Source organism: Eutrigla gurnardus, assembly GCF_963514095.1.
Source record: "Eutrigla gurnardus genome assembly, chromosome: 5".
NCBI classification, from domain to species: Eukaryota; Metazoa; Chordata; class Actinopteri; order Perciformes; family Triglidae; genus Eutrigla; species Eutrigla gurnardus.
The window spans coordinates 5,608,892-5,635,984 of record NC_139919.1 but is presented as its reverse complement, the minus strand read 5'-3'; the positions used below and the strand labels follow the sequence as shown (position 1 = coordinate 5,635,984).

Below are 27,093 nucleotides of genomic sequence, written 5' to 3'. Positions count from 1 at the left end.
GCTTCTGCTCTTTTTCCGAACAGGAATAGCACACAAGGGTGTGCATTCCTAAAGCACGAGATTTTGATTCTGCGCCTACGGTGACGTCACCGTGGAGGCTACTTGCATAAGCCCACCCCTCTTTCACCACCCAACCCCCCCCCCCGTCCGCTACCTGACGTCCTGTTGTAAACGTGTCTCTTCAACCGTCTCTGGCTCTTCACTCTCCGGTTCGGGTTCCGACTCTGGTTCGTACATAAATGCCTGAATTCCGTAAGGTTCGTCATTTAGTGTGTGCGCCATGACAGGGGGCTGTTTATGTTTTGGAGTCTGCATGCAGGCAAGCCCCCCCGGCTCTGTCCTTCCTGCGGCGAATCAACGCGCGCCTCATTACATATTATACAATGCACATCCGGACCAGTCAAAACCTCGCGCGTAATCTCGCGTGATAAAATCGCGGTACGAAAAAGGGTCAGAACAAGCTCAATGTTTGATTAAAATTTTTTTTTTTTTTTCTAATAAGTTTTACGAATTGATCCAAAGCGATCCAAGGGGGGCTGGATACGTATAAAACCAGGTTATGACTCCTTTAATAATTTATTTTGCATTTGTTGTCCAGTGTTGCCAGATGAGATTGACCGTTTCCAGCTCAATCACAAAGCCCATCCTAGTCAATAAAAAACTCAAATCATAACCCAACTCGAAACCCATTGTGAGGTCATGAGAGGCTGTGTCCTGGAGGGGAGCTATATTCCCCTGAAATGGCTCCAACCGCTGACTGTGATGGCTCCACCTGGTGGTGGAGTTCGGAACTCTACACACCAACACACCAACACACCTGAGGCTGATCAGTGACTAATTGACTGAAGGGCTTTTGAGGGTTGGAGACGCGGGGAGTGTGAGGTGTGGGTGTGGAGACAGGCTCCATGCTGTATCCTTTGCAGAGGACCAGCCAGACCAAGAGGGTTTCCTGTGTGGAAGTTACCGATGGAACACTTACCTGAACACTGGAATACCTACCTGAAGACTGGGTTGAACCCAAAGACTGTTTATGGAGGGGATACGTACCTGAGAAAAATTGCCATGTATATAGCAACATTTTCGATTGGCCCCACCAAATCTCACTCCAAGGTTTTTTGAAAAGTTGGCAGCCCTGAGCTTCATATCTGCATCAAACAACCAAAGCAGCCCACAGAGAGCCATGTAGATGATGATGTCATCAAGGTTTGAATATAACTCATAGCAATGAAATATTTCTCAAATTAAATAAGACAATAATATTGACTGAATGGACACAACAAAGTTAATAAAAAAAATCTGAATTTTGTATTTGTTTTTTTATCATAAAATGATGTTTGTTTGGTAAAGTTGTTTTCACGATATTTTGAAAAACTTTCCACAGCAGCCCAAATATCATCTACCAGTCCACCACTATTCTTAATCTAAAGTAGCCCAATCGGACAAACAAGCCAAACCTGGCAACCCTGACACATGAAACCTCGTCACACCTGATTTGTGGTTCGTGCTTTGTTTACGTGATGCAACGTAACGCTTGCTGTTAGGACACAGTATTCTCTGACGTCATTCCGGTTGTTGTTGATTTCGGCCTCGATCACACCAACATGTGGGATCAACCAGAGGGGTATTCCACCAAACTCGCTAATTAAAGCGGCGCTTACCTGGTTAAGCCTGGTTAGAACTAACGCCAACTTCCACTTGCGGCTAAACCCATTCCATTAACGCATTTCAGCCGCGCCTTGTTGAGGCTAATTCAAGCCAGGTTAAAGTTGTCTTGTGTTACGCCGTTCACGGGATATGAAGCCAGACCAGAACCGTGAATGTCGAATCATCGAGAAAATGCCAGAAAAGACCAGAGCAAAAACTATTTATATAACTGTACGAGGAGTACAAACCCATCATAACCGAAAAAGGGAATACTGTAGTGATAAATAAAAATCGCAAGGCTGCTTGGGCAAGAATTGCTGAGCGATTAAAACGGAAGTACCATTCAGAGTAACATGTTCTAATATAACACTGACTACAACTTCTCGAACGTGAGGATAGTGTAGAGGTAACACACCGGCTTTGCACGCGGCCGGCCACGGTTCAATTCCTGACTATGGAACTTTGTGAAACTTCTTTCTTTGACCTGAATTCACTCTCTCTCTTTTTTTATAGATAGGCCTAGTAAATGCATCTACATTGACCAACTCATTTATCTCAACAATTCAATGAACACATTCAATGAACCTATTAATGAACTCACCTGAAAGGAATTTATGTGGCTGAAAATTGCATGCAGCAATGCCTTTGTCATTGGGATCTATAACATGCTATTAATAATAACATCTTTATGCCTATCATGTTTTTGCAAGTTATATTTGGGTTCTGGAGAAATTGTATGACATATTTATCATAGTTTAAGTAAAATGTTGGTCTAATTCTCTGATCTAAAGACAATTATATAGGCAAAAAAAAACACACGAGTTGTCCTCGCCGGGATGTGAACCTGGGATGCCCACATCCGGGGGCAGGAGCATCACCACTCACCCAACTGGGGGCTTTAGACAATGATATGGCCAGTCGGTCTTAAACAAAATAAATGATTTATTCATATTTTTTTAATTGCAAGCATGTATTTTTAGATGCTTGATGAAAATATAGTCTGTTTGTACTTCATTATGTAATTTTGGTAATTTTTGGTCTTTCACGTGATGAAATCACGAGGACTAGACTTGGCGGAACCTTCTGCTGGTACAGTTGTTTCCGACAGACGGACTTCTCTGAAACCCCCGCTAAAGTAAGCCTGATGGTTAGCCTGCCCCGGAGCAGGCTAGTTTGGTCGGATAAATTCCCATGGTTACTTAGCGGAGAGTGCCTCAAGTCACGTTGATGGAACGCAACTCTCGCTAAAGGTAGCGAGGCTTATCGAAATTAGCCCGGCTTTGCGCTTAGCGAGTTTGATGGAATACCCCTCTGGTGATCAAATGTGGATTCAAGTATGAGTTGAGCTCTTGTTGTTGCTCATTCAAAGCCGCCAGCGGTTTTGGGTTCACGCTATACTGAAAGAACTACATAGTTTGTTGTAATAAAAAACACCAATCAACCTTTTCCTGTCCATTTCTACCACCATCAAAACAGTAGGGAAGTAGTTCATGAGGAAAGCCCGCCTCTCACTGGTCTTTTATGTGCATCTAAAAAACTGCCAGTGCCAGAGGAGACCACGCCATGCACACCGTACCAGAGGAATACAATGGATTTGTTTGTTGACGGCCTGTTACAGATCTGTCGGCCTGACTTCTGTTGGTGTGGATGTTGATGAATGACCTCCAGTGTCTCAGCAGCCATTTGTTTCTCTCATCGTGTGACACTGTAGCAACATTTCTCGAGACGCTCCAGATGATCACAAACACGCTTTAACCTCGCCGCCCGCCTGTTTAGCCACCCACTCCCCAAAACTCCTCGTCCTCAGCTGGATCAGCAGGCCTGCGTCCCGACCTTTGACCTCCGCTGAGCGGGTGTGTGGGTATAGCTTGGCTGCAGTAACTCATCCTTTCCCATTTATTCTCCCAGCGCCCTGCTTGACTCACAGCTTGGCTTCCTGCGAAGGTTTGCGGTGCAGCGGCGAGGCAGAGGGAGACCCTGAGGTTGTGCCAGTCTGAAGGTGGAACGCCTTTGATTATACGATCTAATCCTCGCTGTAACATGCCTGGCGGCCAAGCAGGAGTGGGCGGCGGGTAATGGCGGCGGCGGCGGTTGTTGTTGTTGTTGGATGTTGCTCTCACACATCCCTTTGACACAGGTAGGCGTCTCATCCCCGGCTGGCCAGGCTCCAGGCCAGAGCGGCGAGCGTGATTCACATCAATCCAAATTCACCTTCTTTATTTCCCCCTCAAACCTTTTTCTTTTCAAGCACCACTTCTTCTTCTTCTCTGGAACGCAGCTCTGTTTGGCACTAAACACCGCCGCTTATTCTGTGTGTGTGTGTGTGTGTGTGTGTGTGTGTGTGTGTGTGTGTGCGGTTTAATCCCCTGCTACCCAAAGACCTTTTTTTTTTTGTAAAAGTGGATTTCAGTGGAGCGCCGAACCTTTTCTGTGTGGTTTTTTTTCTGGAGCTTGTGATGTCGGCCGCCCACAACCGCCGAGGATTTGGTCCAATCTTTGTTTACAATGCAGACACTGTTGACTTTTTGCTCTCCTCCAATTTTTCAATTATGTGTCCTCTGGCGGATAGCAATTACAATTCACTTGACAGAATACGAGCATCTTATCCCCCGCCTCCCGCGTGTGCGCCGCGCTGCGGTGACGTGGATAAAAACACTTGTTATCTTTAATATGACTACAATGTTCATCCCTCCCGACGGGGCTAACTAAACAGAGGCTTATCTATAACTCTGACACCACAATCCATCTCTGACACGGACACCACAATCCATCTCTGACACGGACAGACGCAGTGCATTAAGCCGATGCAGAATACGCCGCTCTCTCAGACCTCATGCACGCACTCAAATAAGTGTCTGTTTCAATTATTTTACAGTGGAAGTCCGATTTGTCTTACTGTCACATTGAATTGCAACGGAGGGTAAATTGATTGGAGTATATTGGATGGTGGGACGAGTGACAGGGAAGCCTCTCGTTAGAGATGGAGCGATGCACACTGCTACATCTCATATTGGAAATATTCTCAATCTGCACTCTGAAACACATCTTTGCTTTAACATTTTATCTGTTAGTTGGTTGCTTTTTAAGCAACAAGTCTAGTCCAAGGTCAGTTTTAGTGCTCCCAAGGTCAAGTGTTACAATTAAAACATTTGGGAGAAGATTTGAGGATTTTGTTTGGTTCTACAACAAAATCAGGAAGTATGAATTTAACGGTTCTCTATACAATATTGCATTTCACAAAATAGTCACAATTATTGCTTTCATTTTCAGGGACAAGAAAGATTTCTTTTTGTCTCGGTTTTGTTGTCTAAACCAAAAACACATGACTGTCAACCAGCAGACACCACGTGTCCCAAAGTGTTGTAAAGTGACCTGTTCATTATGTTTGTTTTTTCGTTTTTACTTTGTAGCGTAATGCTGTCCCAATCGAAAACTAATGATACTTCAAATTGAAATCCATTCATTGGAAAGTCGTGCTGAGTGACTTCTGATACCACTGATAGGTTGACGACAAAACTACTTGATTTAGTTTAATAAAAAACATCATAGTTTATATTAAAATGACTATGAAATTCAGACAAAACAAAACTACTTCTAAAGGGACACCTGTGGTTTTTGACCCGTCTACCACCCAGACCTCCTCCCTACGTGGACTTCCACGCATGATTGGAAACTAATTTGTGACACATCCAGAGTAAACATAATGCACGAAAAATACATTTTCTCTTGATACATACAGTAATTCACAATGCAGTTTAGTTATGTTAGCACTGTTAGCTGCTAGACACCAACTCAGCCGTTGGCATGTTGAGTGCCTTTAAAGTTGAACTAATAAATATTTCCATATCACCAATAAAATGACTGTAAGTAGTAATGAGGTTAGGTTAAGGGTTTTGGCCTTCTGTGTTTGAGCTTTCGGAGCCGTTGTCTCAAAGCTGATGGTCTGGTTCAGTCTCAGTGTTCTCCACAGGTAAGCGCCGATGAAGTCGGTGTGAACTTCCTGCGCAGCAGCAAACAGCAGTTTTCAGATTTCCCTCAGGAGTGGGTGAAGACTAAAACAGAGCTGAAGAGAAAAGAGTGGATGTGTTGCTGGATGTGTAAATAGACATCCGTTAATATGTTTGACATGACATCTTTAGTGGGCCATAGAGTTCTCAACGGGTCGGCCCAGCCCGACAAACCCGACGGGACCCGAAGTTTCGGGCCGGGTCCGGGCCGAAAAAATACGCAAATGAGCCGGGTCGGGTCGGGCCTCGGGCTTCCTTTTTTTATAAAACACATTTCATTAAAAAATAAAAAAAATTGTAGGTTGTAAATTATATATTGTTTGCTGTGAATCATCGCTGTTCACGTTTGGTCAATCTGGCTGCCTGCTTCATGGGGCAGACGCACACCTGACGACGCTGCGTGACGCACTCACGGCTATTTAAAGTTTCGGTTGTTTGTGTTAAATCTTTTAATTTTAAATAAAGTTTCATTTGAATTCACGTCTGCTGTCTGTCTGATCGTGATAACAAGTGTATGAGGAAAACAATGCAGGCGCGCGGGGGGTGGGGTTCGGGTCGGGTTCGGGCCGACAATTCATGCTGGTGTGTCGGGCTGCGTCGGGTTCGGGTTTAAAAACCCGCGGGCCGGGTCGGGTCGGGCTGTAATTTTCAGGCCCGTTGAGAACTCTAGTGGGCCAGACATTGTGTTACCCGACTACTTTAAATACTGTTGGCTGGGTTCTTTTCCATTTCAAAAAAATGTTGACATAATGCTTGGTTCAGATGGATATCTTTAAAAGTCAATGCAGGGTGAACAGATCAAACTCTTCACCGGAACTAATGAGATTAATTTAACAATCGCTGTCCGTCTGCTCAAACACTGAGATGTTCTTAAGAAGCAGAGCGCTGCAGAAATGGAGGAGGAGGCGGCGGCGGTCACCTGTTAGCAGAATTTCACTAGCGACTGTCGGCGGCTGACAGAGAGCAGGAAGACACTTAAGATAATTGGCTTCCATCCTTTCCACCATCACCTGCGGTCAGGAATTAAAATAAGAAATGGGGGAAATGACTCTAAGCTCTCACAGCTCGGCGCTAAATCATAAATCAGCCGTCAGTCATGGCTGGCGGAGAGCAGCTCAGATGAATCATCTCCTGGCACCTTCGCGTTTCTCTTTTTTAAAGCCCAGCCGTCCCAGTCATTAGCTCGGCTGGCCTTCTGAGAGGTATGACAGCGTGAGTGTGTGTTAGCGGGAACACACGACAGGATGGTCCTTAACCGTAATAGATGTGGGGCGCGGCCTCGGCGGGCCAGACGCTGTGAACGCCACCAGCCCGGGCAGAGACAGTGATCTTTACTAATCTGCTCCTGGTGTATCTGAGGAGCAGGCTGGGGCCCCGCTGTGTGTCATGATGGGAGCTGTGTTGGAGGAGGAGGTGATGACATGTGCAGTATCAAGGAGAAGTCCTCTTGATCGTTTATGTCTGAAGTCAAATCATTACATTCAACTCACAGCAGGAAGCTTCGGTTTTTCTGAAGTAATAGTAATAATTTTAATGATCTATTTATCTGTGTGTGTGTGTGTGTGTGTGTGTGTGTGTGTGTATATATATATATATATATATATATACACACACACATATGTATATATATGTATGTCATGGTCAGCATTAGCATCTAAGCTAGCGATTAGCATGTCGAGACCGGAATTAGCGTTAGCATAAAGCTAGCAATCTTTTATCAAGCAATAAACTACAACAAAGTGCACGAGAGTCGTTGGAAAACAGGAAAACATCTTGTAACATCTATTGAGTAACATAGACCAACTTAAACCAAATTAATAGTCTATTCCTTCAGAGCAACTAGCGAACAGCCGGCTAACAGTCTGCTAACTCACCAGAGCACGAAGTATCAATATCAAGAATGAACTCTCATAAAAGGGTGTGGACTTTTTCGCGGGTAACTCACTTAGGCTCATTTGGAACACAAACACCCATGGAGAAACACTGCCCCCTACCGTGGTGGAGGTGCACTGAGAATGTCTAAATAACATATACAGGATTAGTGACCTGATTCTTTATGCATATATATATATATATATATATATATATATATATATATATATATATATATATATATGCTTTATATTAGTGCTTTACAAGAAGATCTTCTTCTTTCAGCTCCTGTGTCTGTATGAAAAGTGACAACATTATAGAGGATAGAGGAAATACCTTTAAAACTGTGATATTTTTGTAAAATTACACAGTTCATCCACTACTCACTGTAGAGACATTTGTGTATTTATTTTCTATAACATTCTTTCAGACTCGTGGAAAGATAACATCCAAAATGCACATTGGGCAGTTTATTTGAAGACTTTGTCTGTTGGAATCGGTCGATGTGCAAATAGGCAAAGTAATAAAATAAGTAATGCTGATTGCTGACGGTAATGGAGAACGAGGCTGCTCAGCATTATTGGAGATGATCAACACAGTGTCAGGGCAGTTGGTGAAACAGCCCAGAAATGTGTGCAATCACAAGAAATGTGGAGTTACACGAATTATCCAATTTTTGTTCAGGACGTTTGGCACAATAGACTGTATATGAGAAGTGGGCGTAGTCATGGTGACACCATCTATTGGTTTGTGGACTACATTTTTGAAGCATTTTGGCCGTCATCATCTTTTATTTTTTGCAACCAGTGAATGAAGTGACCATATTTGGACTGTGGAGGAGCGACGGTTGGATCTGATCTGAAGCTGCAGAGCGGCACCCCAAGCCACTGCTAACAAAGTCTAAAGTCAACTTTACAGCTAAGTGTTCATCATCTTAGTAAGCTAAGTCATCTCAGTAGCTAACTGCATTGGTAGCGTGGTAGCGACCTGTCAATCAGCAAGTAGCCCCACCCCTAAAGCATCCCCTACTTTATGGTCTGTTGGACTCTAAATGGATCATAATGCACTAAATGAACATCATGCTGGATTGAAGAAGACCATAAACTCATGTTGACAATGTTCACTGAAAAGTAGGGTAATTTTCTCATAGACTTCTATATAATCAGACTTCTATTTGCAGCCAGTGGATTCGCCCCCTGATGGTCAGTGTAGAGAATGCAAGTTTAAGGCACTTCAACGTTGACTAGACCGGAGGTTGCTGCCTGACATCTTTATTTGTCTGTTGGGATGACGTTACACTACAAAACCAACGTTTCTGTAACAACACCTCTTAGCTTGGTTTAGGAAAACTGTCACCATGTGTCACTTAACAACAACACTTTGGGACACGCATCTCAACACCGGCCTCATGGTTGAAAGTCTTGTGTTGTTGGAAGGGTTAATTCACATCCATATTTATTAATTGTTGTACTCTATTCACCTTGCCTTCAACATGTATATCATTTGTAATCAATGTAAGAGGCCACCCTGAGTGCAACAGTAGAGCAGTTTGTGTTGCGTCACATAAGTAAGTCGGAAATCACTCTTATCAAAAAGTGAGACAGTATGTCGAAGTGTTCACCCGTATTCTCGTGTTCTGAGTGCTGCTGATGTTACACATTCAGGTGAACTGTCTTTTGTGTCCACAGTCATTCTTCAATGTGAACACAGTAACACTGGAACTGAGACGCATCAAACATCACGTCAGGAAAGATTAATTCAACTGGATTGAGAGACACATGAGAGGACAGAGGGACGGACGAGAACCAGCGTGTGTATGTGTGTGTGTGTGTGTGTGTGTGTGTGTGTGTGTGTGTGTGTGTGTGAAGCCTCTCCTGACCTCCCGCCTTTATTTAAGTGCTGAAAGAGGCAATTTGCCTGCAGTCCGCCTGTGTTTGCAGTAATCTGCCATTTCAGACCCATTTTTACCTGATTGCTTTGTCAGAAACGATGTGACATCAAGGTTGCACGCTCCGAGTGGAATGTAGATGCAATACAAACACTGTACACCCACGGACTGAAAATGAGGAGTGGCCTGAAGAAAGAAAGAAAACACTGCTGACATTCTCTACTTAAATCGGCGGTGAGTAGCTAAGAGAAAAGGAACAGGAAACATCTGGACATGGAGACGAGCCAACTAATCTTTTCATTGGATTGGATTTTTTTCAGAAGTTATCTTTTTTTTTAAAGTTGCTAAAAATCTGTTTCATTAATAAACACAATATACCAATCAATCGTTGAATTTTTCCCCACCAAAAGTATAAATACCGGTACTCAAAGAAATGTAATTGTGGATTAAATAAAACAGACAAAAGCAGCACATTTTCACATTTGACATGTGAAAAATCTTTGGAAACTCTGTTTAATAAATGAAAAAAAAAAATTATATCAAAATTGTTACAAAATGAATACGTTCTCTAATTGTCAGTACAACATTTTGTCTTTTCAAGCAGCAGTTTGCATTTTTCATTTTCATAGTTACATAATTGTTGATTGATCAAAATGTCTTCTGGCACAGCCGGTGGTCCTTTTTATTTATTTACTTATCTAGCTTTTGCTACAATTGCATATGATTATTATTATTGTGTTTTCTTTATATTTGTGTTTATTGTGTTTTGTTTCTGTTGACCTTGAATATCATTTTTGCTTTGCCTGTTAAAGCACTTCATTAACTCTATTTTTAAAGGTGTTATATAAACTATTATTATGATTAGTATTATTATGGTAATCCTCAGTATCAATGTTAGTGTATAAGACTTATTTCTACAGGTTTTTCCTGAGCATGTGAGCCATTAAACATGTTATATTTTATACGTTTTTTTTTTTTTTAAATCCTCCTGCAGAAACAACGAGAACAACAACTAGAACCCAGATTTTGGGACTCATTTTAAATGAATTACTTACAGAAATCCCCAGTTTATGAGGCAACCAAGGATTCAGAGGACAGACCTCATGATCTGATAATTCTGCACACAACAATCAGACACAATGAACAACAACAAGAGGAGATACGATTCATCATTTAACTGCAATCAGCCGCGTCGTTCATCAATTCACATGTGAAAACACAAAAAGATGCAGAGATTTCTTTTCATGTGTCACATCAGGGCCAGAAGATAGTGTTGAAAATTAATTCTCAACAAACACACCTTCATACTCAGATATTGCTTCATATCCTTTTTAGTTTAAAGGATCGTTTGTTCTTCATATCCCGGACACTAACAGCTTTGTTGTGTATGAATGGACAAAAGCAGCTGATTATTACCATGGAAACAGTCCAGGAAACAGAAGGCACCGCTGCAGAGCAGAGCGTGTTCCCATTAAAATCAACATTTAACAGTGAGGTCCAGGAACAGACTTCTGTGTTTATAGATTGTGCATATAAAAGTCTGTACGGATGATGAATGAGGCTCTATAATTAAGCCACTATGCATTCACCTTCTATTCATGCACACAAACAATATCGCATCATTAATTACACAACAGGGCCAAAAGAATATGGACATATGAACCAGGCAGCAACCTCCAGTTCTGAATAGTGAAGTCAAACTGGATTGCCTTCAATTTGCATTCTCTCTGCTGGCCATCAGGGGGCAACTTCTCTGATTGTAAAAATAAGTCTGATTGTATAGAAGTGTATGAGAAAATTGTCCTCCTCTTCTATTATCTCAGAAAAATAGTAAACATGAGTTTATGGTCTCAATTGACAGGTCGTCACCACGGCGTCACTACTGTCACTACTAAGTTAGCTACGAAGATGACTAACACTTAACACAGAATCCAGATGGCTCGAGATCCAGTAGGTTGGCTGCTCTGGGTGCTGCTCTGCTGCGTGTCTTCATCAGATCCACCCGTCGCTCCTCCATAGTCCAAATATGGGCACTTCAGTTGTAAACATGGCAAGAAAGCAACGGCTACAATGCTGAACTTGAGGCTTCTAAACTGTAGTCCACAAACCAATGTGTGTCTTCAAGATGACTACATCAATCAAGCAAGAAAACAAGCATTTTAAAAGTTGTTTGTCTTGCAGACAGACCTAACAAAGCAGGACTTCAGATGTTTTACTAATCACCATCAATATGGATTTATTTCAGCATCCTCTAATCTGTTTGTTATAATTAAATCACAACTAAATAGTTTATTTGGGGTTTGTACCACTGTAGTAAACCAGCCGACGTGTCTCTTGTTATTCACAGTGAATACACTTGCTGAAATTCACCGAGCACCTCAGGGTGATGTTATGGACTCAAACAGGATGGATGAAAACCTTGTTGGTGTCTACATGGTGGTAAGCCACTCTCTGGTCCATCTAGTGTCACTGACACAAATAAACACCTGTGAATAAACTGTGTGTGTGTGTGTGTGTGTGTGTGTGTGTGTGTGTGCATGTTAAAACTTGTTACTAATCAGCTCAACAAATCACGTCTGAAGATGAAAAATTTGCTCACTGAGGGAACTTTTCTCTCCAAACAAACTGAGAGTGCAGTAAACTCTGAAATGTGAGGCTCGGCCGCCAGCATGCATCTACCTGCTGTTACCTTCTGAACTCCAAACAAGTGTCACAGCGTGCCGATGTGTCACCCTCCCTCACCCTGATTTCCCCTGGCCAGACAGCCAGCCTATTTGGAGTCTCAGGTCGCTGCTCTGGCCTTTCAGCGCCGAACCCTCAGTGGGTAAGAAGCCGGTCCCCGTGGCTGTCTGCCTGCCCTCAAAGGAGCCACCGGTGACCACAGAGCCGCCTGCCTCGGACTAATGAGGTCCCTGGGTACGCACGGCCAGCAGGATGGCGGGGCTGCAGCTCTCTGACTCAGTCCTGTCCTGCCTGTAATGTGCTGTAAGCTGCTCTTCAACATGATGCAATAGCTAAGCTCTGCAGGCACACAACACTAAACTAGATTTTAGTCACTGAGGCGTCTTGGAAAAAACAACCTCGGATAATCAAGGATTTTCTTCAGTTTGAAATCTCATTTTATGTCTAAAAAAGCAGCATGCAAAAATGCAAAGTATGAAAGCTTCAGCACCACGGACAGCTCCATGGATTGATCAATACACAACACAGTGTCCCCGCTCACATCATACTTTGGTTCTTAGCATCTTTTGAGTACTGGACTGTTTTTATAACCTGACATCCCCAAATGACCCCCTGCCTGAGAGAAGCCTCTAATATCTCCAGCTGCACAATCTGAAGATGAGCAGTAAATGTACAAGTCCACTGCTGAAATAGCCTGAGTTGTGATTTTTCACCTCTGTTTCTGTACAGATTAAACTGTCACCATATCGGCCAATCATGTATTTATTCATCATGTATTTATTGGGCGGAGCCAAACTACTTTCAGAGAGTGACAGTTCTGTAGTATCGCTGTCACATGTGAGGAGATGGTTTGTGTTCAGAGATTATTAAAACTACAACATATAGCTGTTGCTGCTGGACGGACAGAATGTAATGTTGACCTTTTCCATAAAGCCCATTCTCCCTGAGATTGTTGATGACACAAGAAATGTGACGTCACATGTGAGCACTAAAATCACAAAGAATATGGATAATCTGGACACCTTCCCTGAATATTTGAACAGCAAGCATTAAGTAAGCTAACAATTATCAATGTGGTGAGTTTCTTTAGAAGTACTTACTGTACAAATCCATCTAAATGGACTCAGTTCCAGTGGACGGACATCTGATGTGTGGACAAACCCAGTATCTATACAAAAAAAATCTATATATCTTACTATAAATCTCTTGGCTAAAAATGTTCTACTTTGCCGTCGTGTCCATTACGTTCAATACTGATGTAACGTTACTGAGTGTCGTCGTGACAACGTGTTTCCACAGTTTTTCTGCCACCACAATGTGCAAGCAACCAAAGGAAATTCAGGCTGTAAAGGCTATAGAGGAACTACACCATGGTCACATGACTTCAGGTCACCACCACATAGCTAAAGGTGGACTAGTGCTCTTGCGATGTTTGTGACGTGGTCTCGTTTAGCCAATTTTTCGAAAGTACCATTTTTAAGCTATAAAAGCTTCATGTTTTATATCGTAGAACAAATGTTCAAATCTCTTCAGCTCATGTTGAACACAGACCTGATTTCAGAAATCCCAAAGAAAACACATTTGAAAAAAGGACTGTAGTTGTGTCCCCATTGTGTAATGTTGACCTTTTAAAAAAAGCCTGTTCTCCCTGAGATTGTTGATGACACAAGAAATGTGACGCAAACTTGAAGCCTGTTCTTGCTTACACGTTGCATTTCAGCCCCTGAGGCTGTTTGTTCCTTCTCCTGCTCTGTAATATTTCAAACTGGAGATGCAAAGCTCCCCTGCCAAAGAGTGTCAAGGAAATGATGTCGTCGCCACTGTGTCATTAATTGTCATGAAAATCGCAGGTTACAGGGACGCTGCCCCCCACCCACAGACAGTTACAGGTCATCTGGGCTCGCCTCCTTGCTGCTGTTCTGGAAATTGCAAGCTGTTATTTAACAGCCCAGGAGAGTGACTTTAATTAAAGGCTGCCATGACCTGCAGTGACGCCGACTCTACCTACTGCCTGCTTCTTGTCTGCTCCTCTTCTCTGGCCTCCTCGGGTTGTTTTAGGTCCTCACTGACCTTTAGCAGCTGCTCAAGCTGCCTAATGTGGGCAGTTAGCGAGTTAGCTCGATCTTAAGTGTTGCTGACATAGCTTCCTTTTAACCTAAGTGATTTTTATGTAAGTAAAATGGGCACACTGGCATGTAACAGCCATGCTCTACGGATGATCACTATAGCAACCAGCATGTGACAAGTAACTCAGAGCCTACTGCCTCCATATGTGTTGAATTTTAAATCAATATTCATGATGCCCGGAGGACGTTGACCAATCAAGGCATGCTTAATTAGGTTTAAAATGTTTGTACTTTGGCATCGTCATGTTGGAACAGGAGGTGGATACAAACACTCCTGTCAGCATTAAGGTTTGACTTCACTTGAACTAACAAACCTAGCGTCGGTTCGTTCTCCTTCTGTGTCTCTTAACTGGTTCCTTTACTTGCTTTCCTGACACTAACACCACATACACACATACACACACACACACACACACACACACACACACACACACACACACACACACACACACACACACACACACACACACTCTGTCTTCTTCTCTCTCATTTTCTTCCCCTCACTCTCCATCTGTGTTTGTGTGTTGGATTGATTGTACCTCAGGTTACATATTCTGTCCACATTTCGGTTCTGCGCTGCCCGCCTCTCCTTCACATTCGTCTCTGGAGTGCCGGCCGACCGTGGGCTATTACTGTCTCATTAAAGGGAGGCTGGGGAGACGCGGGCCTGATAAATCAATCAAACTTCCTCTCGCTGTGCCAGAGGGAGATGGATCGAGATGGATTTTGTCCCAGCGAGAGAATATCCCAGGGTGCACCTCTTCCAAATGGTGTCAGAGGATGTATATGCTGAGGCAGCACGCTGACTCCAACAATAGCAGAGTTTCTATTTTCATACATTAAGTGGGATTACATTGGCAGAGGAGGGACAGCCTGCCTTCATTATGTTCTATCGCACACACTCAACGTGCATCGTGTCAAAGAATACCAATAATTAGGTTGGTAGGTAGGTAAGTACCTGCTGCCATCCTCATCCACACATAGTTTACTTCTCTACTGTCACGCTTGCTCATCATGCAGATACAGTGAATAATAAAAACTGGACAAGGTAAGAGATTGTTCACATTTTTTAAATTGATTTAAAAAACACTAAATCCTCCAGATCACATATTAAAATGAGGACACTAGTCTATCGTCATGCTTACATGATCAAATGCTCACAACAATACTGACTGTAATATATAGCACCTTTAAAATGAGATATAGAAAGGCAAAAGTGAGATACAAGAAAATAAATCAATAGAAATGCAAGCGCAAGACAGCACGAAGATCAAATTTAAACACGGATAAAACACAGTAGACGAAACAATAAAAACCAAGCAATGCTATAAATGCATGTAAAATGAAAATGTATTCAAATAAATAAATGCAGTGAAGAGATCTCTCCACCTCCAGAGAGAGCTCTGACTGCAGCTTAAAGGAGGCAGCGAAGCCATATCTGGGTCCGTCCATGGTAGGCTGGGCACTGGAGGCCCTGCTGAAGTCCGAGCTGAGGGAGTTTCTGGTCAACCTGCATGATTACACCTGATTTTACTGGAATCTGACTCAAAAACAAGCACTTAAGTGGAGCTGAGATGTCTTTTCTATATGTGAAACAGGATGGATGGATAGAATGATACGGGATGGGACGATGCAAGCGTACCTATGTTCCCCGGGTCCTATGTCCCCCTGCTTTGTATGTGACTGTTATTTCCCCCATCATCAGTGCCGAATTCCTGGGCAAATAGGCAATACACATGTCCAAATAGGCCTAGAAGAGGAGAGATTAGACTGTACATTGGTTTTGTTTTTGTCACGTTACTATCATTTTAAGAGTTTTAAGCCTGTTATGTTGACTGTCTGTATAATACAGTGAATCGCAATGATCTATAAATAAATAATAAATAAATAAATAAATTTAATATTTTCATGTGTCTAGCTATTTGTGATGTTATTGGATGACATTGGTTGTTCAAGCATGTGTCATTGTTTGTTTTAGTTAAGTAAGTAAAAGTTCCTCACAGTAACTTAAAACATTGTTTAGTTATAAGACCTTAAAAAGTAATTGCATTCCATCACACATTTGTCAGATGTTTTAGTTTGATCTCAAGTGACTGTTGGAAAATATTCTCACTTCTAAGTTTGTGTTGCCAAATGTATAATGAGAGGATGAATAACATTCATGTCTGTGCATCAACTATGCAGCTAGAGCTCGGATTAGCTTAGCTTAGCATAAAGATTTAAGGCAGGGAAAACAGCTAGCCTGGCTCTCCTGAACCATCTAGCATAAAGCAGGAAAGCCATTAAGCTTTGAAGTGTTGCATGCCATTTAACTAGTCTGTCTGCAATCAGTAAAGTAAAAACAACATGTTGGGATTTCTACTTCTTGAAGAGCACCACCACATTTGCAGTGTTTTAAACTCCCAGTTAACACATGCTGTCTGTTAGCTTAATCTCATTAGCGCAGCCTCCAGCGGTGGATTGAGGACAGGTTATGTTTGCATGTTCTTAATGAGGCCACGTCTGTCTCTGGGTTTGTCTGATTCAATTAGAGAATATGTGTTCAAAGTGTTTACACAGTGGCTAAGCACTTACAATTATATCACTGAGATGTATTGATCGACTTCACCATGTGAGCTTTTATTTCTTTCTTTATTGCTTGTGTTTTTGCTGTCGGTTTGCTCCATTTTGGCAGGTGAGTCATTAAACGCCCCACAGAGCTGTGATGTACAGAAAAACAACAGCTCTGCAAACAATCATAAACGCACCGTGGAGCCACTTCCCAACTCCTTGAACTCTTGGCTGCTCGCCCACTTTCTACTTCCTTTTATTTCCACAACTGTCATGTCTACATGTCTTGTAGCTGTCACAATGTCTGTCTGTTGTTGTGATGTGTCTCCAGCCATTCTCCATTCAGCCAACAGAGGCCTTCAGAGTCCTAACGTCTATCCGAACGACTTTTCTTCGACCTTGAGGGAAAGCATCATGAGGCGAAGGGAAGCTGAGAGAGAATCAGACTGGACTTTTTCTAAACTACAAGTGTGATGATTGACAGCTGGTTGGTTGTATGAAGAGCTTGTCCAGTGATGGTGCTTCACGGTGGCGTAGAAAGAAAGTTCCAGCAGCTCCTTCCTGCTGCTGTCAAGACTGCTGACAGGAAAGCAACACACCAACACCCTTCATTCACTGTAATATCAATTCAACTATTTAATAGGTTCAAAAGTATATAGGATACATTCAATTAGATCATTGTTTAAGTTATGGAGAAGGGTAGGATTTATTTTTCCTCCTTTTTTCACATGTAATATTCTCTTTTATTTTACTATGAATATACCATTACTATTTTGTTTATGATAATTGATTTTTTTGCTGTATTTTCTTTTCACTGTATTTGCTATTTTTTATTTATTTATATTTTTACTTATTTGTAACATGGTCCGACTAAATACATTGTGGGCGATCTGGCCTCGGTGGGGTACACGGGGGTCAGGTCAGAACAACATCAACACAGTTGGTAAAGGTGTACAACAAAAAGAGTCTTTATTTGATAAGGTGGGGAGACAGGGTGGGGCCAAAGTCCAGCATAAATTCTTCCTGGTCTGGGGTTTTTCGTTCTCACTGTGAGGTGTCCTTCTTCAACCAGGCCTGGGAGCTCCTGAGCTGGAGTCCTCGGGGCCAACTGACACTGGGGAGGAACTGTGATCACCTGTGTCCTATTGCCAGGTACGGAGCAGCTGTGAGTGATAGTACTGGTTGTCAATTATGTCACCCAGCCACAGTCTGCGGGTAAACGGTTGCCAGGACAGCTCACAATCCATCCATCCATCCATCCATCCATTTTCTACCGCTTTATCCTGTATTAAGGGTCACGGGGGGGCTGGAGCCGATCCCAGCTGTCATTGGGTGAAGGCAGGGTACACCCTGGACAGGTCGCCAGTCTATCACAGGGCCGACATGTAGAGACAGACAACCATTCACACTCACATTCACACCTACGGGCAATTTAGAGTCATCAATGAACCTATCCCCATCCTGCATGTCTTTGGACTGTGGGAGGAAGCTGGAGAACCCAGAGAGAACCAACGCTTACACGGGGAGAACATGCAAACTCCACACAGAAGAACCCGAACCCGACCCAGGAATCGAACCTGGGACACTCTCGCTGTGAGGCGACAGTGCTACCCACTACACCACCGTGCAGCCCCGACAGCCCCACAACATTTATACAAATAAAGTGAAACCAATTGGTCACCACCCACTCCTAAACATCAACAGAATTTCTGTAATTATATCTGTATAAAAATAATTGAGATAGGCATATAATTTGTTTTCATGAACGGTGGAATGTGTGTTGCTTCTATCTCCTTTCCTTTGTTATAGGCTGGTCCAGTGTTTCCTCTGCTCAAGGAGACATGAAAGGAAGCCTTGAAGCATCTTTCCTCAGCATCTGCAGGGTTCAAACAAGTCCTGGCAAACACTTAGAAACCTCAGCTCATTTCACTCAGTAAGAACCTTTCAAAGGGGGAAAAGCACAGCCAGACTCTCCTCACCAGTTCCAGTCACATGATGCTTAAATTAACCAGCTTACCTGTTTCCACATTTCTCTCATCAGCCCTGCAGTATATTTCAATGTGTCTTGTTTCCAACCATTCAAACCCATTTAACTCCATTCATTCAATAAATTACCAAAACATTGTCCATCTATTGTTGTTTTTTATTCTTCTATATTTATTATATTTATATTTATTCTTTATTATTGTTATTACTTTAATAATTAAATAATAATGTACAAAACCAAGACAGGGAATAAAGTCCACAAACATTGCTGAAGTTTCAATACGTTCATACACAAAATGGTAAATTATAAGGTTACTGTATGGAAAAAATTGACAAAAAAAGGTAAAAGAAAAAAGCTTTATGATGTAGGAACTGAAGATGTTAGATGCTCTCTTCAAAGCTACAAGACTCCATTGACAAAAACAGTGATTTTTCCTCTCAGAACACAGGAGATTCAGCACAGTCTTCTCCCAGTGTTTGTGAAGTGGTCACGAAACACAATTGGTTTCATGTTCAGGGACATGAATTGTATTTCAGCACTAAAACAATGTCAGTAGAAAGTTAGTTACGACCCTTTTTCATGGTGGGGTGGATGGGTCCAAGAACACAGGACTTTAATCCACCATGTGTCACAGAGTGTTGAAGTGAATTACACGTTGGTGACGGTTTTCCTAAAGATAACTACAGGATAGGTGTTGTTGTTTTAATGTTAGTTTTGTTGTCTAAACCCTTGGTGTTGTTGTCTAAACCTAACGTTGGTTTTGTTGTCTAAACCTAACGTTGGTTTTGTTGTCTAAACCTAACATTGGTTTTGTTGTCTAAACCTAACGTTGATGTTGTTGTCTAAACCTAACGTTGGTTTTGTTGTCTAAACCTAACGTTGGTTTTGTTGTCTAAACCTAACGTTGATGTTGTTGTCTAAACCTAACGTTGGTTTTGTTGTCTAAACCTAACGTTGGTTTTGTTATCTAAACCTAACGTTGGTTTTGTTATCTAAACCTAACATTGGTTTTGTTGTCTAAACCTAACGTTGATGTTGTTGTCTAAACCTAACGTTGGTTTTGTCGTCTAAACCTAACGTTGGTTTTGTTGTCTAAACCTAACGTTGGTGTTGTCGTCTAAACCTAACGTTGGTTTTGTCGTCTAAACCTAACGTTGGTTTTGTCGTCTAAACCTAACGTTGGTTTTGTTGTCTAAACCTAACGTTGGTGTTGTGGTCTAAACCTAACATTGGTTTTGTAAAATAATGTCCAACCTGTCAAATTTTTTGGCTGACTGAAAATGTAGTGATTACAATGCACGATAACAAGAAAATGTTCTTAATATGTTATTACTTATTATAACCAGTAAGCTACGCTTAAGCACAAATGTAGAAATTGTACAACTATTTTTATAGGTAAACTGAAGACGATCTGACAATGTTCCTGAGGAAGTTCTTGATTCATTCTGTTGTCATTGGAGTTGTGATATGGATCTTCAGCAGAGCAACACACTTATGTAAATACATCACACTGCCAGCGATATATATATATATATATATTTTTTTTTTTAACATGTTTTTTTAAATCAGTTAAAACGTTGTTTTAGAAAGTTTATGGATTGAAGCAGAATATTTGGTTTGATAAAAACGTAGTGGATTTAGAAAATTATAAAAACTTTTGGACTTGACAACACTCTTGACTATTGAAAAAGACAAGTTGTAAATAATCCTACGACTGGAATATTAGTGTCTGTTCAAATTATTTGGATGCAGCCCTGCTAACCGCTTTGAATGATGAGAGTCTATTTATTTTGTTTCACAATGCTGACGTTGCAGCTGAAAGAACAATAAAGAACTATAATTATGTCTATAGATCTATGGTGCTCTGGATAGGCAGTGATATTATGAGCCAATTATTTTACACATTCACAGTCATATTTTTTAGTCAGTTTTAATTTTATTTCTTCATATTTTTGCCTTATATTATGTCATGATCAGTGCATTGAGCTCTGATTGGTGAGTAGGCAGTGCTTTTGAAGGAGTTGATCTCTTATCTTGAACATAACCGGCTCTGCAACATTCTGATTATCCATCTTTGAATACCAGCAACAGATATTATAGCAATAAAGATATTGGAAATACTACGATGTTATTTGGAAAGTGTTTATTGTTTGAAGGATTTGTAGAAGACTCAGGGCTGTCCCTGTTAAAGCCTCGTCTCTCTGATGAATGCAGCTTTCCCCCAAACTCTGCAGAAGCAGAGCCGCATTATATTTGGTTGAGAAAACAATTCATTCTCCGTTGTGCTGCTAAAGTTAAGGTTGTTAATTAGAGGGAGGCTTGTCTGAAGGATTAACAACGAGCTCTGCTGTTCATTTCAGAGCACTGCTGCATCACACACCTGCACTGATGGATTATGGGTAAGCACTTTTGTTTGTAGGTTGCATTTTGTGATGAGACGTTTGATCCGGGCAAAAGTGTCAAGTCAGGCAGAAAAGCAGACTAACAAGAAGGCTGGTTCCCTCTGGGTATAAAATAAATGGTTTACGGTTGTTTCCCGCAAACACTTGGCATCCTTTCATCAGCATATTTTAACAGTCATACAGTAAAGAACAAAAAGAAGACAAATTGGGCTTTGGGAAGGACCGGAGACAACAGAAGTTCTCTTGAATTAGCAGGGAGCGAGGCAAAGCTCTGAGCTTAACAGCTCTGTTCCTGCAGCAGGAACGTTTCCCACAAAGCGGCGGCTGCTCTACGCTTCCTCACACAATAATTGGATGGAAAATGAAACAACGCCTTTGAACGGATGTTCCTTTTGTTTTAACTGCTCGCCGCAAATATACACACGCTCACGCGGCGTATTAATGTCACAACTGTAGTGATCAGACTGCAGTTAGATCCGAACAGCTGTCAGAGGTCATTAACAGTGTGTGTGTTTGTGTGTGTGGATCAATGACAGTGTGATGGGGAGCTGTAGGGAGCCACGATGGCTAATTAAGGCTTCACGGGCTAACTGAGCCACTTCTGATCAGCCTCACACATACAATCCTACATACTGTGTATGGGTTCATCTCTCAAGATGTTTTTTATGCGAAAATATATCTTTGTATATTCTCATCTGATTTGAAGTTTCACTAATAGAAACAAGCTTGCAGCCCACATGTGGGCATGTGAGAGCCCAGATGTTCTCATTCCCAGTATTTCAAATACTGATGTTTTGTAACAGACTTGGGCGTCTTCTATCCAATTTTGTATCATAGATTGCATATAAGAAGTGGATGTTGTCATCCCTTGAGTTCCTCATGTTGGCCGTTGCTGTCTTCAACCCCGAGCAGCAACCTTACTGGATCTGAATCATCTGGATTTGGGTGAGAAGCTGCTTACATGGGTCCAATAACGCAGGACTTTCGACCACCAGACCAGTGTTGGATGCCTAGTGTCCCAAAGTGTTTAAGTGAGTGTGTGTTGCAATATTTTTACATAAGTAGAGATTCAAAAGTATGAGGAGCCCAATGTGAAAAAAAACACACATAAGGAGAATCTCCACGGATGGTCTTGTATCACAAAGACAAGATTTGAGAGCGATGAGGCATCAAACGCTACAGGAAATACACGTAAAAAAGAAGTGTAACAACAGTGCTGTAGCCATAGACTTACTTTGCAGTAAGAAAAAATGCATAATATTGGTCTTGAGTGCAATATTGTCCCAACTGAGAAAAAAATTGAGGCCAATCTATCACAATACATCCAATACGTTAGTTTGAATGTAATGCTGAGAAATTATGGAAAATATGTGTCCAAATAAGTACCAATCAGTAGAATTCATGTTTAGTGACTATTTCACGAACTGCCATCAGACTTTGTTTGTATGGAGGCTAGCTAGCCGATTTTCAGGTGCCGGACCACATCTCTGTGCTACTTCCTGCTTTTCCATAAAAACCCACCAAACCAACTGCTCCGGCTTTGCTCTTGTATTCGGCAACCTCCCTCCCACGGCGTTCTTCTCTTCTCTCTGCAGTTCTGATGGGGATTCCCTGTCGAAGCTTTGCCACAATGCATTTGGCAAAGTGGATAAGCTACAAGCAGTTCAAGCCTGGTGCATAAATCCTGTTTCATGATCAATGCTTGTGGTGTGATCCTTACCACCATGTGACGCCGTTCGAAGCTAATGATCCAGAGGTCAGGTGACGTAGTAAAGAACACCAAAGTCCACATAGCTTGGGGGTCATTGTGGAGGGAAGGCTCAAACAAACACACAATGTTCACCCAGGAGACCTCTGTTCATGTCCTGTATGAAATCACAAGTATGCAAGGCAGACATATGGCAGGCTATGTGAATGAAGTTATGTGACAAATGTATTCATTTTAACCTCAACCATGATCTCTAACTCAACCTAACCAAGTAGTTTTGTTGCCTAAACCCAAGGGGTTCTTACCAAGCATCTGTATGTGACCAGTTAGCCTCAGAACTGGTTGGACCGGCTTATTCAGAAATCTCAGAAACTTGCAGCTACCAGCTGTCCTGCCGACTGGATCAACATTTTTACTACAACATCTTTGGTCCATGAAGGGATAGTTTTACTTTTTCAACCCACAAACAGTCCCCTTCTGTTAAATTGGCTCAGTTTAGCATCGGCCCCAAGGCACTGGAAGCCATTTATGATGAGCCTGAGTTGATGTGTCAATTTATGGGAACTGCAGGCATCTGATTAGAAATGCCAACACCAGCAGTGTTTTACAAAATGTTGCTAGGTAGGCAGCATTTTTACATATCACAGGCACAACTTATCTTTAAAAACATTTCTATCAATGCAAGTTTTTAAGTAGTGTGAATTTGGTGTCACAGGATTTGCTAGATGGAAGCTGTATTACTATGTTGGAGTTGTTGGGATACTCACTGTTATACAGTGAAGCATCTGTTATTATCTCATAAACAGTCTGTCGCTGAGTCCAGCCGCGTTTATGCGTTAAAACAAGAACTTTAAAATGTATGAATCAGACACTCAGTGTGTTTGGGCCTTTAATATCTGCATCTTCTTGTGTCCACGTGCGTCTCTGTGTTGACCTTTTCTTTAAAGCATTTCCTCTAAAATTAGCTTCACATTCAGTCTGGACAGGATACGGTTGATGACCTTTCCTCTAGTGCCACTAAGTTTCTTAGTTGAAGAGCAACATTCTCAGTATGTTTGTTTGGCTCAGTGCTTTTCTATAGTGCTGCAGGGATCAGTTACCATCAATCCTCCCACAAAAATCCAGAATTCTTCCATTGGATTTGAGATTACTGAAAGGAATAATCTCTGTGGCAAACGTGTATGGTACTTGCTGCGTTCAACAGGATACACTTCACAGAAGTTTCATGATTTTTTAAAGCATGAATTCAGTTGTCAGAAGTAAGAAGCTAACTTCAAGGTAGCCCCGCCCTAAAGCATCCCCTACTTTATCATCTATTTGACTCTAAATGGACCATAATTGACAAAATGAACATCACGCTGTATTGCAGAAGACTTGAAACTAGAGATTCTGGCCAGAAATAATGCAGCTTTAAGGCACTTTGGATTCACTTTTCAGTCACAGAGGTTGACTGATTGTGAACAGCAGGGTTATAATCCTCCATTTGTTTGACCACATCGACTTCCTCCCAACCTTCTACTATCATTATAAACGTATGTTGTGATCCATCGAAAACAAATGCAGGCTAATACACAACAAATATGTTCCCCTTGATAGTTATTCACAATGCGGTTTTGTTGATTGGAGGTGGGTGGGTGCTGCTTTATTACCTGATCCTCAGATCTTACCTTGAAATGGGGCCATATAACAAAATGTAGTTTTAGTATCTTCATTATTTTTAGCTGATAGTATCTGTGTCCTAATTGACCGTTGTTACGCCCGGCTCTGAGGCCGCAACAACACACAGGCAAAGGCAGCGCGATGTAGCGAAATACAATGTGTTTTATTGATTAGACAACAGAAATGTGCGATGGCGGGTGGAAGTGAGCGTCTGTAGTGTGTGAAAGTGTTCGAGTGCCATGTGGTATGTGTGGTGCATGTTGTCAGGTGCAGAACATAACAAACGAGGTGCAGCAGGATCGAGGTCTCAGGGATGAGTGAGAGAGCGAGGCAGACCACGTCAGGGGTTTATATCTGCAAGCCAATCAGCCATACACATGTGCTTCCAGCCAGCCCACAATCAGCAACCTGTAAAACACACCCACACAGCATACACACCATACACAGACAGGACACAGCCATGGGTTTAGAATCCCCCCCCCCCCCCCCCCCCATAAAGACAGGGTCCCACCCGGAACCCTGGCAGCCCGAGAAGCACAAGGGAACGGGACAAGGAAGCAGACGGCACCTGAAAACAATACAGAGACCAATATGAATATACAGCAAACATAATCACATGGAGCCCTTGACAAGGCGTCAGCTACCACGTTGTCACAGCCCTTGATATGGCGGATTTCAAGGCAAAATGACTGCAACAACAGGGCCCACCGAATTAAACGTTGGTTCGGACACTGCAGTGAACTCAGAAACGTCAAGGGGTTGTGATCGGTGAAAACAACAACAGGTCCAGAACTGACAGCCAGTGAAATGCTGCAAAGCCAAAACCAAAGCCAGTGTTTCTTTTTCAATAACAGATTAATTTAGCTGATGCTTGTTAAACTTGTTAAACCGAACAAACATACATACCTTTTAATCAAACTAACCAACTATGCACGTCTAGAAACCTCTAAATGACCTAACAAACCATCCATCTTGAGCCGGCCATAGAGTACAGCGTCATCAGGGCCTGGTACGCCGTCACCTCCCTGCTCAGCCACCACAGGGGATGGAGAAACAGACACACAGGCAGGATGGACATCTGATGACTGGACCCCCTGAACACCGGACTCCTGCACACGAGCATAGTATGGTTTCAGTAAATTCACATGACACAGTTGAGTAGACGACCTACGGTCTGGAGTAGCAATCAAATAGTTCAGGTCAGACAACTTTTCAACCACAGAGTAAGGACCCGAAAATTTAGCCTGAAAGGGAGATGTTACAATGGGCAATAGAGCAAGGCCCTGACCTCCTGGGAGAAAAACACGATCTTCAACCCGACCGGTTTTTTCATGTTGCTCTGTGCACCCACCAACTTACTCTTAGCCACCTCCTGGGCCCTGTACAACCTGTATCGAAAACCATAAACATACTCCAGGAGATTTCGTGGAGGGTCCGCCTCCTTCCAGTTGTCACGCAACAGGGCCAAAGGGCCCCGAACAGTATGGCCGAATACAAGGTCGTTGGGACTAAACCCTATACTCTCCTGCACAACTTCCCTTGCGGCCAACAACAGCCACGGTAAACCCTCTTCCCAGTCACCCTTCATCTCAACACAATACGCACTCAACATCGCCTTTAAAGTCTGGTGAAATCGCTCCAGAACCTGGAAGAAGACTTTGCGCATGGTAGACAGAGGCCTGGCTGTGCTTAACACGTAACTACTTTAGGACCTGCGAAAATAGATGAGACGAGAAGTTAGACCCCTGATCGGACTGGATGACCCTGGGAACACCAAAGATGGCTATAAACTGCGACAAAGCACGCACCACAGACCTGGCCGTGATCGCGCACAGCGGATAGGCAGCTGGATACCTTGTGCTCTGGCACATCACTGTCAGCAAGTAACAAGCTCCTGACATCGAAGGGGGCAAGGGCCCCACACAATCAATAACAAGGTGTTCAAAAGGCTGACTTACAGCACGTATTAGGAACAAAGGGGCAGGCTTGAGTGTCTGATTAGGTTTACTGGTAAGTTGGCATGTATGGCACGACTTTCTATAAGCTGACATCTCTTTTCAGTCGGGGCCAAAAGAAATACCTCTGGATGCGATCGTACGTCTTCCTGACGCCCAAATGACCACTCTCGTTGTGGGACATCTGCAACACCAAACTGCGAAACTTAGTAGGAACAACAACTTAAACAGGATCCCCAACAAAATCTTCCCACTGAGGCACCCAGTTCCTCACCAACACACCATTATCAACAAAATAACACTGAGCATGATTTTCCACCTCACCAACAGGGCAAGCCATCTCCAGCAACGCCTTGAGAGAGACATCCGTCTGCTGCTGCTCCACCAACTCACTGTAAGAGACAGACCAAGGAACATCAAAACATCTTGCCTCATGCTGCAGCGAACTGTCAGCTTCTTCTGCGGAACTCTCATCCGCCTGTGTGCGCGCCATGGCACGCGTCACAGCGCATGCAGTAAATACATCAGGGAACTCCCTCTCGTTTTCATCAGGTTCACTGCTAACGAGGGGCACCGGCCCCACAATCGGAGGGGGAACATCTGCCCAAACTCT

At 42.5% G+C, this 27,093-nt stretch overlaps 1 protein-coding gene across 1 annotated transcript in view; it reads left to right on the top strand.

Moving 5' to 3' along the window:
* The first annotated feature begins 5,328 nt into the window (after nucleotides 1-5,328).
* LOC311013480 (complexin-2) overlaps nucleotides 5,329-27,093 on the top strand; it is a 656,754-nt gene continuing 634,989 nt past the window's right edge. Inside the window, exon 1 of the mRNA XM_084009582.1 lies at nucleotides 5,329-5,338. The gene's annotated coding sequence lies outside the window, so the exon portion shown is untranslated. The remainder of the gene's footprint in view (nucleotides 5,339-27,093) is intronic.